Source organism: Bombus terrestris, chromosome 2, assembly GCF_910591885.1.
Source record: "Bombus terrestris chromosome 2, iyBomTerr1.2, whole genome shotgun sequence".
NCBI classification, from domain to species: Eukaryota; Metazoa; Arthropoda; class Insecta; order Hymenoptera; family Apidae; genus Bombus; species Bombus terrestris.
The window spans coordinates 19,705,382-19,714,740 of record NC_063270.1 but is presented as its reverse complement, the minus strand read 5'-3'; the positions used below and the strand labels follow the sequence as shown (position 1 = coordinate 19,714,740).

General features: G+C 60.7%; 3 non-coding genes across 3 annotated transcripts; all 3 read right to left on the bottom strand.

Annotated features, from left to right (window-relative positions):
- Positions 1-2,668: 2,668 nt before the first annotated feature.
- LOC125387192 lies at positions 2,669-2,775 on the bottom strand. The gene has a single exon (XR_007227759.1). It is a non-coding gene; the product is annotated as a U6 spliceosomal RNA (small nuclear RNA).
- An 859-nt stretch (positions 2,776-3,634) lies between these two features.
- LOC125387193 lies at positions 3,635-3,741 on the bottom strand. The gene has a single exon (XR_007227760.1). It is a non-coding gene; the product is annotated as a U6 spliceosomal RNA (small nuclear RNA).
- A 105-nt stretch (positions 3,742-3,846) lies between these two features.
- Positions 3,847-3,953, bottom strand: LOC125387191. The gene has a single exon (XR_007227758.1). It is a non-coding gene; the product is annotated as a U6 spliceosomal RNA (small nuclear RNA).
- Positions 3,954-9,359: the final 5,406 nt, after the last annotated feature.

Here is a 9,359-nt window from a genome sequence, read left to right as displayed (position 1 = left end):
CGATCCAGCAGGGCGCCGGGCGAACACAACGCCGGCGTCCATGTTATGGCTGTTGATCCGATCAGGTCCCCGATCCAGTTGGGGGCGTCGGGGACGCGGTATGGTTCAGCCACCACAGCGAGTGCGACCCGATTCTCCCGTATAGCCTGGAGAAGCAGGTCCTGCGCCCGTCTGGCTCTTCCTATGTTACATTGGAGCAGGCGGTTGAAGTTACTCCGCCAGCTCCATGGCCTCCTCCCGGCCACTCGTCACTGCTGATGGTGACTCCGCCCCGGTAGCGTTTCCGCCGTAGTTCTCGTTGCCGCCGGCGATGGTAGTGATAACGGTGTCGGCGGCGGCGGCAGACCGACGGGTAAGCTGCTCCTTACTTCTCTTGATTTTCGGGGGGGCACATGCCACTCCGCCCATCCTGTGTCCGGATGGAGCTCCCAGCCGCTCGCATAAGGGACATTTCGGCGCCAGAGCGGGACATCCCCTGGCGCGGTGCCCGCTTTCACCGCACCTGTAGCAAAGACGGCTTCTATCCTCGGCGGACGTGCAAGTTGCCCGTACGTGCCCCAACTCCAGGCACTTGAAGCACTGTAGGGGTCTCTTCGGTATGGCAGAGACCCTCGCGATGGACCACCCCAAGACCACCCTGCCCGCCTGAGCTAGCTTGCGGGCACCGGCCGCCGGACACCTGACCCATGCCGATCCGAGTCCGCCCCTGGAGACGCCGATCTCGCCGATCCGAACATCCTCGCTGCTGCATCCCGCGGCCAAGGCCAGAGCCTGACGCAGCTCCTCCTTGCCCATTGAGATGTCCACATTGGTGACTCTCAGCTCGGCTTTGATCGTGGGAGTTCCGACCCTTACCTTGGTCGGGTCCAGAACGTCTGCCAGGCGCGTCGCAAGGATCGACGCCTTTTCTCTGTCCTTGTCCCTCGGGACTCTGATGACGATGGCGCCCGTCACCGCCTTCTTCATCGTGACGGCCTGCACGCCTATCTCGCCGAGGGGGATAGCTCTTCTGGCCGTCGTTACGACGTCGGCATACGACATGTTGGCTCCCTCGCTTAGCGTCAGTGTTACCGCGGATGTACTCGGTGCGCGAGGGAGCTTGACTGTTGGCGACGTCTTTTCCTTCCTGAATGGCTTTTTAACGGTGCCACCGCTGCCCGATTTCGGCGCGCCTCCCATCCTATCTGCCCACGGTTTTTGGACAGTCGCTGGTGGCCGGGACTTCTCCTCTCCTCCAGCGGCGTCCAGCTTCCTTTCGGCGATGTTCTTCTGCCCCATCTTACTTTTTCTCCCTACCACCACGCTCCACCCGCCGTCCTCCCGAGTCCTTGGGGGCGGCGGGGGATCTGTGCGGGCGGGGGGGCGAGTAGCGGAGTATTCCGCGCTCCGTCGGGTTTCGGGAGTGCTTTGTTGCTGCTGCCGCTGTTGTTGCAGCTGTTGTTGTTGTTGCTGCTGCGGCTTCAATAGACTCCCGAGTTGTCTCTCCACCATCTTCGTTATGGAGGGACCCAACTCTTCTAGCTTTCTCTCGAGGGCGTCGAGTCGCGCTTCTTGGGTTGCAGCCTCGACCCGTGGGCGGTCCGCGTCGGCACCGCCGCCCCGCAGGCCTTCGATCGCGGGCATAGACCTCCTTGCCAGCTCTCTCCTAAGGGCGGCGTTCTCCTCCTCCAACGCGGACAGTCTCGCCTCCACCAGCCTCATTGCCGCGTTGTTGCCGCTGCTGCCCGCTTGTTCTCTCCTTCGCGGGGCCTCGCTCTTCCATGCGGCCGAGATATAGCTTGCCGCTTCCTTCAGCGCTTTGACGTACGTGCCCTTGAGGTTGGACGATGTGGTCGCCACCTTCATGATCTCGGACACGTGTCTCGTTAATTCCGCGCTGACGTCCGCGGCCGAACTCGTCCTCACTTGTATCTCCAGATCTTCGGAGACTTCCAAGGTGGCTGCTGTCGCCAGTCTCCTCTTCTTCCCCCTGGATGCGATTGATGCCAGTGATGAGCGAGACGCGAACGAGGCTACCGATTCTTCGTCGTCCGACCTCGCTCGCTCCCGCGATCCTCCCGCAGCAGATGTTGTTATTGTTGTTGCTCCGTCTGACGGGGCCGGCGCAAGGAAAACGCTGCCCGCCCGGCACCCGCTTCTCGTCCTCGGAGTTCTCGATGTCTCCATGTATTCTTCCGAGAATAGACTTCTCGCTTCGCCAGGCGTGGTAACACGTTCGGGGGCCTGGCGGCCCACCCCCGAGCGGCCGTGGTCGTATGTTGACGACGTAGTGGGGCCCACTTGACTACCCCCGACTACGCCGGTACTGGGGTCTCCCTCCCCTGTACTGTACGTGTTTCTCCTATCTGTTGTGCCTTCCATGGTGAATGAAGTTGTTTCTCGCCGGGTCGTCATCGGGAATCTGTCCTGGTGCCACTCACTCTTTCGCACCCTGTCCCGGAGAGTCCGGAGCAGGGTGTCAGGGAGCCCCACGAGAAGGTGAGGTGAGTGGTCTTGACAGGCATGGGCCCACCAACTTCTCCGAAGTTCCTCGCACCGGATCAGCGACCTGACGGGTACCAGAGGCACCGACCGGCCGCCACCCGACTATAGGGGAACATCAGATCCATCGGGGTTTCCCGGGGGGTGGTCCTACGCCCCGAGAACCCATGCCCGCCTCATGCTCCCCAAAAATGTGGAACGCTTCACGATTTTGCGTGTCATCCTTGCGCAGGGGCCATGCTAATCTTCTCTGTATCGTTCCAATTTTAGTATATGTACTGCCGAAGCAAGTACAACCTAACCCCAACCTAACCCCAACCTAACCCCAACCTAACCCCAACCTAACCCCAACCTAACCCCAACCTAACCCCAACCTAACCCCAACCTAACCCCAACCTAACCCCAACCTAACCCCAACCTAACCCCAACCTAACCCCAACCTAACCCCAACCTCCCGAACCTTTTTTTTTTTTTTTTTTTTTTTTTTTTTACGTGGGGAAATCCTCATGGACACCCGGGCGCCACCAGACGCGTCCGGGTAGTGTCGGACTCTTACCGACTAAAACCCCACGATGACCATCCTGGCGTCTTGTGGACTTAGGGTAGGTTCTCTCGCGAATTCGACCACCGCTTGTAGTCCGACGCCGCTGGTGTTGTCCTCCGAGATGTTGTTCCGGAGCCAGAGGCAGGTCATCCACCTCTGGCCACGTCGCCGTTGCCTACTTTCAGCCTCCGGGTCCCCCAGTTGGCGTCCGAGCTTCGTCCATCTGCAGGTTTCATCGGGGGGAGGGGGGAGAACTCGCCGTTCGGGGGCACCAATCCCTACTAGGCGCTCTTGCCCCCACCCAGCCGGAAACTCTCGTCGGCGTACCACGGTGTCGCCCACAGGTGGAACGGTTGTCCCCCAAACCGACTTCCCCACCCGAACATCCTCCTGGTGGCCCGTACTGCTTCCTCCTGGTTTGGGGTGCCCTCTAGTCTCTCCTGGTCCTTGGTGGAATCCGAAAAAACCGGATTTGGTCACCGCAATCCAAAGCGCCAACGTCATCACGGAGCGGTCACCCATCCCAGACCGCCCCGCAACCTGGGGTGCTTAACTTTCGTGATCTAACGGGAACGAGTGTTTCACCCCAGCCAACGGACGTTGACTTAAAAAAATGTGGAACGCTTCACGATTTTGCGTGTCATCCTTGCGCAGGGGCCATGCTAATCTTCTCTGTATCGTTCCAATTTTAGTATATGTACTGCCGAAGCAAGTACAAAAATTCGGTAAGTGCCGCCGAAAGGCGACAGTGCCTTACCATTTATATGTGTTCCATCCTTGTCTAGGGGAGTGCTAAACGTCTCTCCTTTCATACTACACAAAAAAATGTGGAACGCTTCACGATTTTGCGTGTCATCCTTGCGCAGGGGCCATGCTAATCTTCTCTGTATCGTTCCAATTTTAGTATATGTACTGCCGAAGCAAGTACAACCTCCCGAACCTAACCCCAACCTAACCCCAACCTAACCCCAACCTAACCCCAACCTAACCCCAACCTAACCCCAACCTAACCCCAACCTAACCCCAACCTAACCCCAACCTTTTTTTTTTTTTTTTTTTTTTTTTTTTTTTTTTTTTTTTTTTTTTTTTTTTTTTTTTTTTTTTTTTTTTTTTCGTGGAGAAATCCTCATGGACTCCCAGCTGCGAGCAGCATGGGAAGTGTCGGACTCTTACCGACTAAAACTCCACGGTGGTCTTCCAGACGGCTGTTCGAGGAGGGCTCAGGGTCTCTTGCGAATACTACCAAGCGCTCCTCGCCGTCTATCTCCCTGCTGGGCGGGAGACTTCCTTGTTAGACAGAAGATCGGGGCCGCCAGGGGGGACCACGCCCCCTAGCGCCCCTTTCCTTGGGTCTTGTTACTTCCTTGATGACTCCTTGGGCGCGTTCACGGCGGCGGTACCGCCGGTCCGTGACGCGCGGAGACTCCTTGTTGCCGCGCCCTGCTGGTATGCTGGGCTTTCTCTCTTTCTCTCTCCGCCCGCTCCTTCACGAGCATAACTTGCTCGCAGAAGGTGCGGACGGCTCTGTACTCCTGGGGCCCCCTGAGCATAGCTTCGATGAGCGTCTCGGGGGCCAATCTCTCGCCGATCTCGAGTCGTAAGACACGTCGCGGTACCTCCCACGCCGGGCAAGCCTCCAGCGTGTGCCGCGCCGTGTCCTCCTCCTCCCCACAGTGGTGACAGATGGTCGTCACCTCTCGCCGGATCTTGAGCAGGTAATCGCCGAACACCCCGTGGCCGGTGAGCACCTGAGTCGTCCTGAATGTGAGCGGGACCCCGCCTTTGTCTCTCCACTTGTCCCAGTTGGGCAGGACGGCGCGGACGGCCCGATGAGGGCGCATCGCATCCTCTTCCAACAGCTGCGAGTGCCACCGCTCCCATGCTTCTAGTCTTGTTTCCTCCCGAACGTCCACGGTTGGTGCCGTCGGCGTGGCACGTCGGTCCGAGGTCGCGGCCCTCCGGTGTTCGTACACCCGGCGAAGGGCAAGGGCCTGTAGCTCGAACGGGGGGGACGCGGCCAGCACGGTCGCTGTCGCGTAGGACACCGTCCTGTATCCCCTCGCTGCCCGGATGGCGATCGTCCTGTGGAGCCTTCTCACCAGAGTCCGGTTACGCCGGCTCACCGCCAGATCATCGGCCCATACGGGCGCTCCGTAAAGGACTCGTGACCTGATCACTCCTTCGTAGAGCCTGCGGACTCCCAATCCTGCCCCGCCGATGTTAGGTAAAAGGCCGCACAGCGCGTTGGCTGCGGCCGTTACTTTCGGGGCTAAGTACTCAAAGTGTGGCTCGAACGTCCACTTACTGTCGACGATCAAGCCCAAGTACTTCATCCGGTGTCCCACAGGGACCTCTTCTCCGTCGATGACTATAGTCGACAGATCCGCAGGCGGCGTTCCTCTGCGTCGTTGGTCGTAGAACCACAGGGCTTCCGATTTCGCCGGCGACACGCTCAAGCCGAGTCTTCGAATGGCGTGCACCGCGCATGCCACGGCGGTCTCAGTCAGGCATGCGGCGTCGTTCCACCATCGTCCGCTGGCCAGCACCAGCGTGTCATCCGCGTAGCATATCATGCCAGCCCCCGGCGGCATGGGACTTCGGAGGACCGAGTCATAGGCAGTGATCCACAGAATCGGTCCGAGTACCGAGCCCTGCGGCACGCCGCGCTCCACCGGTCTTCGCTCCTTCACGCCGTTTCTGCCTGTGTAGGTGATCCACCTATCGTTCAGATAGGCCTGAATCACCCTAACGAGGTATGGCGGGGACTCGAAGTGTCGCAGCGCCTCCACGATCCTGCTCCAAGGAATGCCATTGAAAGCGTTGGAGATGTCCAAGGAGACGGCTACCGCCACCCCTTCTCGCGCGACCATGTCCTCCGCCATGGATCTCAGCCTCTTTACCGCGTCCACGGTCGAGCGGCCCCGGCGAAATCCAAATTGGCTATCGTGCCATCCGGGAATCCGTCTCTCCATGTGTGCCTCCAGGCGGGCGACTATGATCCTCTCGAAGAGTTTACCCACCTCGTCGAGAAGACACACCGGCCTGTATGCCGATGGCGCGTCCGGCGGTCGACCCTCCTTCCGTAGCAGCACGAGTTTCGCCGTGCGCCACGCCCGAGGATAGGCGCCCTCCTTCAGGCACCTGGAGAACAGGTGCCGCAAACGGGGAGCCAAGGTGTCGATCGACTCCGTCCAGACCCGGCCCGGGATCCCGTCCGGACCCGGCGCCACGTCGCGGGATGCCATCTTCTTCGCGGCTTCGAGCAACTCTTCCTCAGTCACTCGAAGTTCCTCGTTCCAATCCGTCGGCGCCGTCCCGTCGATGGTGGTAGGGGCTGGCGCGGACGTCTCGTTGTTGTCCCGCCGTGGGAACAAAGTCCCGATGACGTTGTCCAGTAACGCCGGATCCATGTTTTCGGTCAGCGGGGGGGCCGAAGGTCGCAGTTTCTTCGTAACGATGCGATAGGGCCTCCCCCACGGATCTGAATCGACCAATTCGATCAATCGATCCCAACACCGGGCCTTGGCTAGTTTGATCTCCCGTTGGAGAGCGCGTCTCGTCTCTCTGTATTCTTCATAGCGGCGAGAGATCTCCTCCTCGTCGTGTGTCCGTCTGCGGCGACGCGCCCTTACGAATCTTCTCCGGGCCCGCATGCAACCCGCCCGCATATCGGCTATTTCCGGTGTCCACCAATACACGGAACGGTCGCCTCTGTTTCCCGGGGCGGAGCGCGGCATAGAGGCGTCGCATGCCGCGATCATGTATCCGTGGAGTTCGTCAGCCTCCTCGTCGACGCTACCCAATGTGGAGGTGGTGGTGGGGGGGGTTGTGGTGTTGTCCCCCCGTGCGTCCCAGCTCCAGGCGGAGACAGTGACCGCCGCCCGCAGCATGTCCTTGTCCCTCTCCTTCAAGCGCCACCTAGGTGTGGGTGGTGGTGGTCGACGGGACCGGTTCACCTCTCGTTGTCGTCGGGCACCGCTGTCGCACGCGGCGGCCTCCCCCTCCATTTCCATCATTATATAGAGGTGGTCCGATAAGGTCTCCATTCTGTCGGCCACTCTCCATCCGCGGATCTTTCGGTAGAGCCCGGCGGTAGCCCAGGTAACGTCGACGATGGACGATCCCCTCCACGCCACGCAGGTGCTAGTTGTGCCCCTGTTCACCAGGACCAGTCCGAGCGTCGCGGCCCAGTCTGTCAGCATCCTTCCGCGGGAGTCCGTCCTGGTGTCCCCCCATTGCGACGAGCGCGCGTTGAAGTCCCCAAGGACGAGTACCTGACGAGGCATGCATCTACGAACGCAGTCACCGACCTCGTCCAGGAAGTCCCCGAACGAGGCCACTCCGCTGTTGGGCGAGACGTAAATGCCCACTATCGCGATCCCGTTCCACTCGACGGCGACGAAGCCGTTACCGCGATCCAGCAGGGCGCCGGGCGAACACAACGCCGGCGTCCATGTTATGGCTGTAGATCCGTTCAGATCCCCGATCCAGTTGGGGGCGTCGGGGACGCGGTATGGTTCAGCCACCACAGCGAGTGCGACCCGATTCTCCCGTATAGCCTGGAGAAGCAGGTCCTGCGCCCGTCTGGCTCTTCCTATGTTACATTGGAGCAGGCGGTTAAAGTTACTCCGCCAGCTCCATGGCCTCCTCCCGGCCACTCGTCACTGCTGATGGTGACTCCGCCCCGGTAGCGTTTCCGCCGTAGTTCTCGTTGCCGCCGGCGATGGTAGTGATAACGGTGTCGGCGGCGGCGGCAGACCGACGGGTAAGCTGCCCCTTACTTCTCTTGATTTTCGGGGGGGCACATGCCACTCCGCCCATCCTGTGTCCGGATGGAGCTCCCAGTCGCTCGCATAAGGGACATTTCGGCGCCAAGGCGGGACATCCCCTGGCGCGGTGCCCGCTTTCACCGCACCTGTAGCAAAGACGGCTTCTATCCTCGGCGGACGTGCAAGTTGCCCGTACGTGCCCCAACTCCAGGCACTTGAAGCACTGTAAGGGTCTCTTCGGTATGGCAGAGACCCTCGCGATGGACCACCCCAAGGCCACCCTGCCCGCCTGAGCTAGCTTGCGGGCACCGGCCGCCGGACACCTGACCCATGCCGATCCGAGTCCGCCCCTGGAGACGCCGATCTCGCCGATCCGAACATCCTCGCTGTTGCATCCCGCGGCCAAGGCCAGAGCTTGACGCAGCTCCTCCTTGCCCATTGAGATGTCCACATTGGTGACTCTCAGCTCGGCTTTGATCGTGGGAGTTCCGACCCTTACCTTGGTCGGGTCCAGAACGTCTGCCAGGCGCGTCGCAAGGATCGACGCCTTTTCTCTGTCCTTGTCCCTCGGGACTCTGATGACGATGGCGCCCGTCACCGCCTTCTTCATCGTGACGGCCTCCACGCCTATCTCGCCGAGGGGGATAGCTCTTCTGGCCATCGTTACGACGTCGGCATACGACATGTTGGCTCCCTCGCTTAACGTCAGTGTTACCGCGGATGTACTCGGTGCGCGAGGGAGCTTGACTGTTGGCGACGTCTTTTCCTCCCTGAATGGCTTTTTAACGGTGCCACCGCTGCCCGATTTCGGCGCGCCTCCATCCTATCTGCCCACGGTTTTTGGACAGTCGCTGGTGGCCGGGACTTCTCCTCTCCTCCAGCGGCGTCCAGCTTCCTTTCGGCGATGTTCTTCTGCCCCATCTTACTTTTTCTCCCTACCACCACGCTCCACCCGCCGTCCTCCCGAGTCCTTGGTGGCGGCGGGGGATCTGTGCGGGCGGGGGGGCGAGTAGCGGAGTATTCCGCGCTCCGTCGGGTTTCGGGAGTGCTTTGTTGCTGCTGCCGCTGTTGTTGCAGCTGTTGTTGTTGTTGCTGCTGCGGCCTCAATAGACTCCCGAGTTGTCTCTCCACCATCTTCGTTATGGAGGGACCCAACTCTTCTCGCTTTCTCTCGAGGGCGTCGAGTCGCGCTTCTTGGGTTGCAGCCTCGACCCGTGGGCGGTCCGCGTCGGCACCGCCGCCACGCAGGCCTTCGATCGCGGGCATAGACCTCCTTGCCAGCTCTCTCCTAAGGGCGGCGTTCTCCTCCTCCAACGCGGACAGTCTCGCCTCCACCAGCCTCATCGCCGCGTTGTTGCCGCTGCTGCCCGCTTGTTCTCTCCTTCGCGGGGCCTCGCTCTTCCATGCGGCCGAGATATAGCTTGCCGCTTCCTTCAGCGCTTTGACGTACGTGCCCTTGAGGTTGGACGATGTGGTCGCCACCTTCATGATCTCGGACACGTGTCTCGTTAATTCCGCGCTGACGTCCGCGGCCGAACTCGTCCTCACTTGTATCTCCAGGTCTT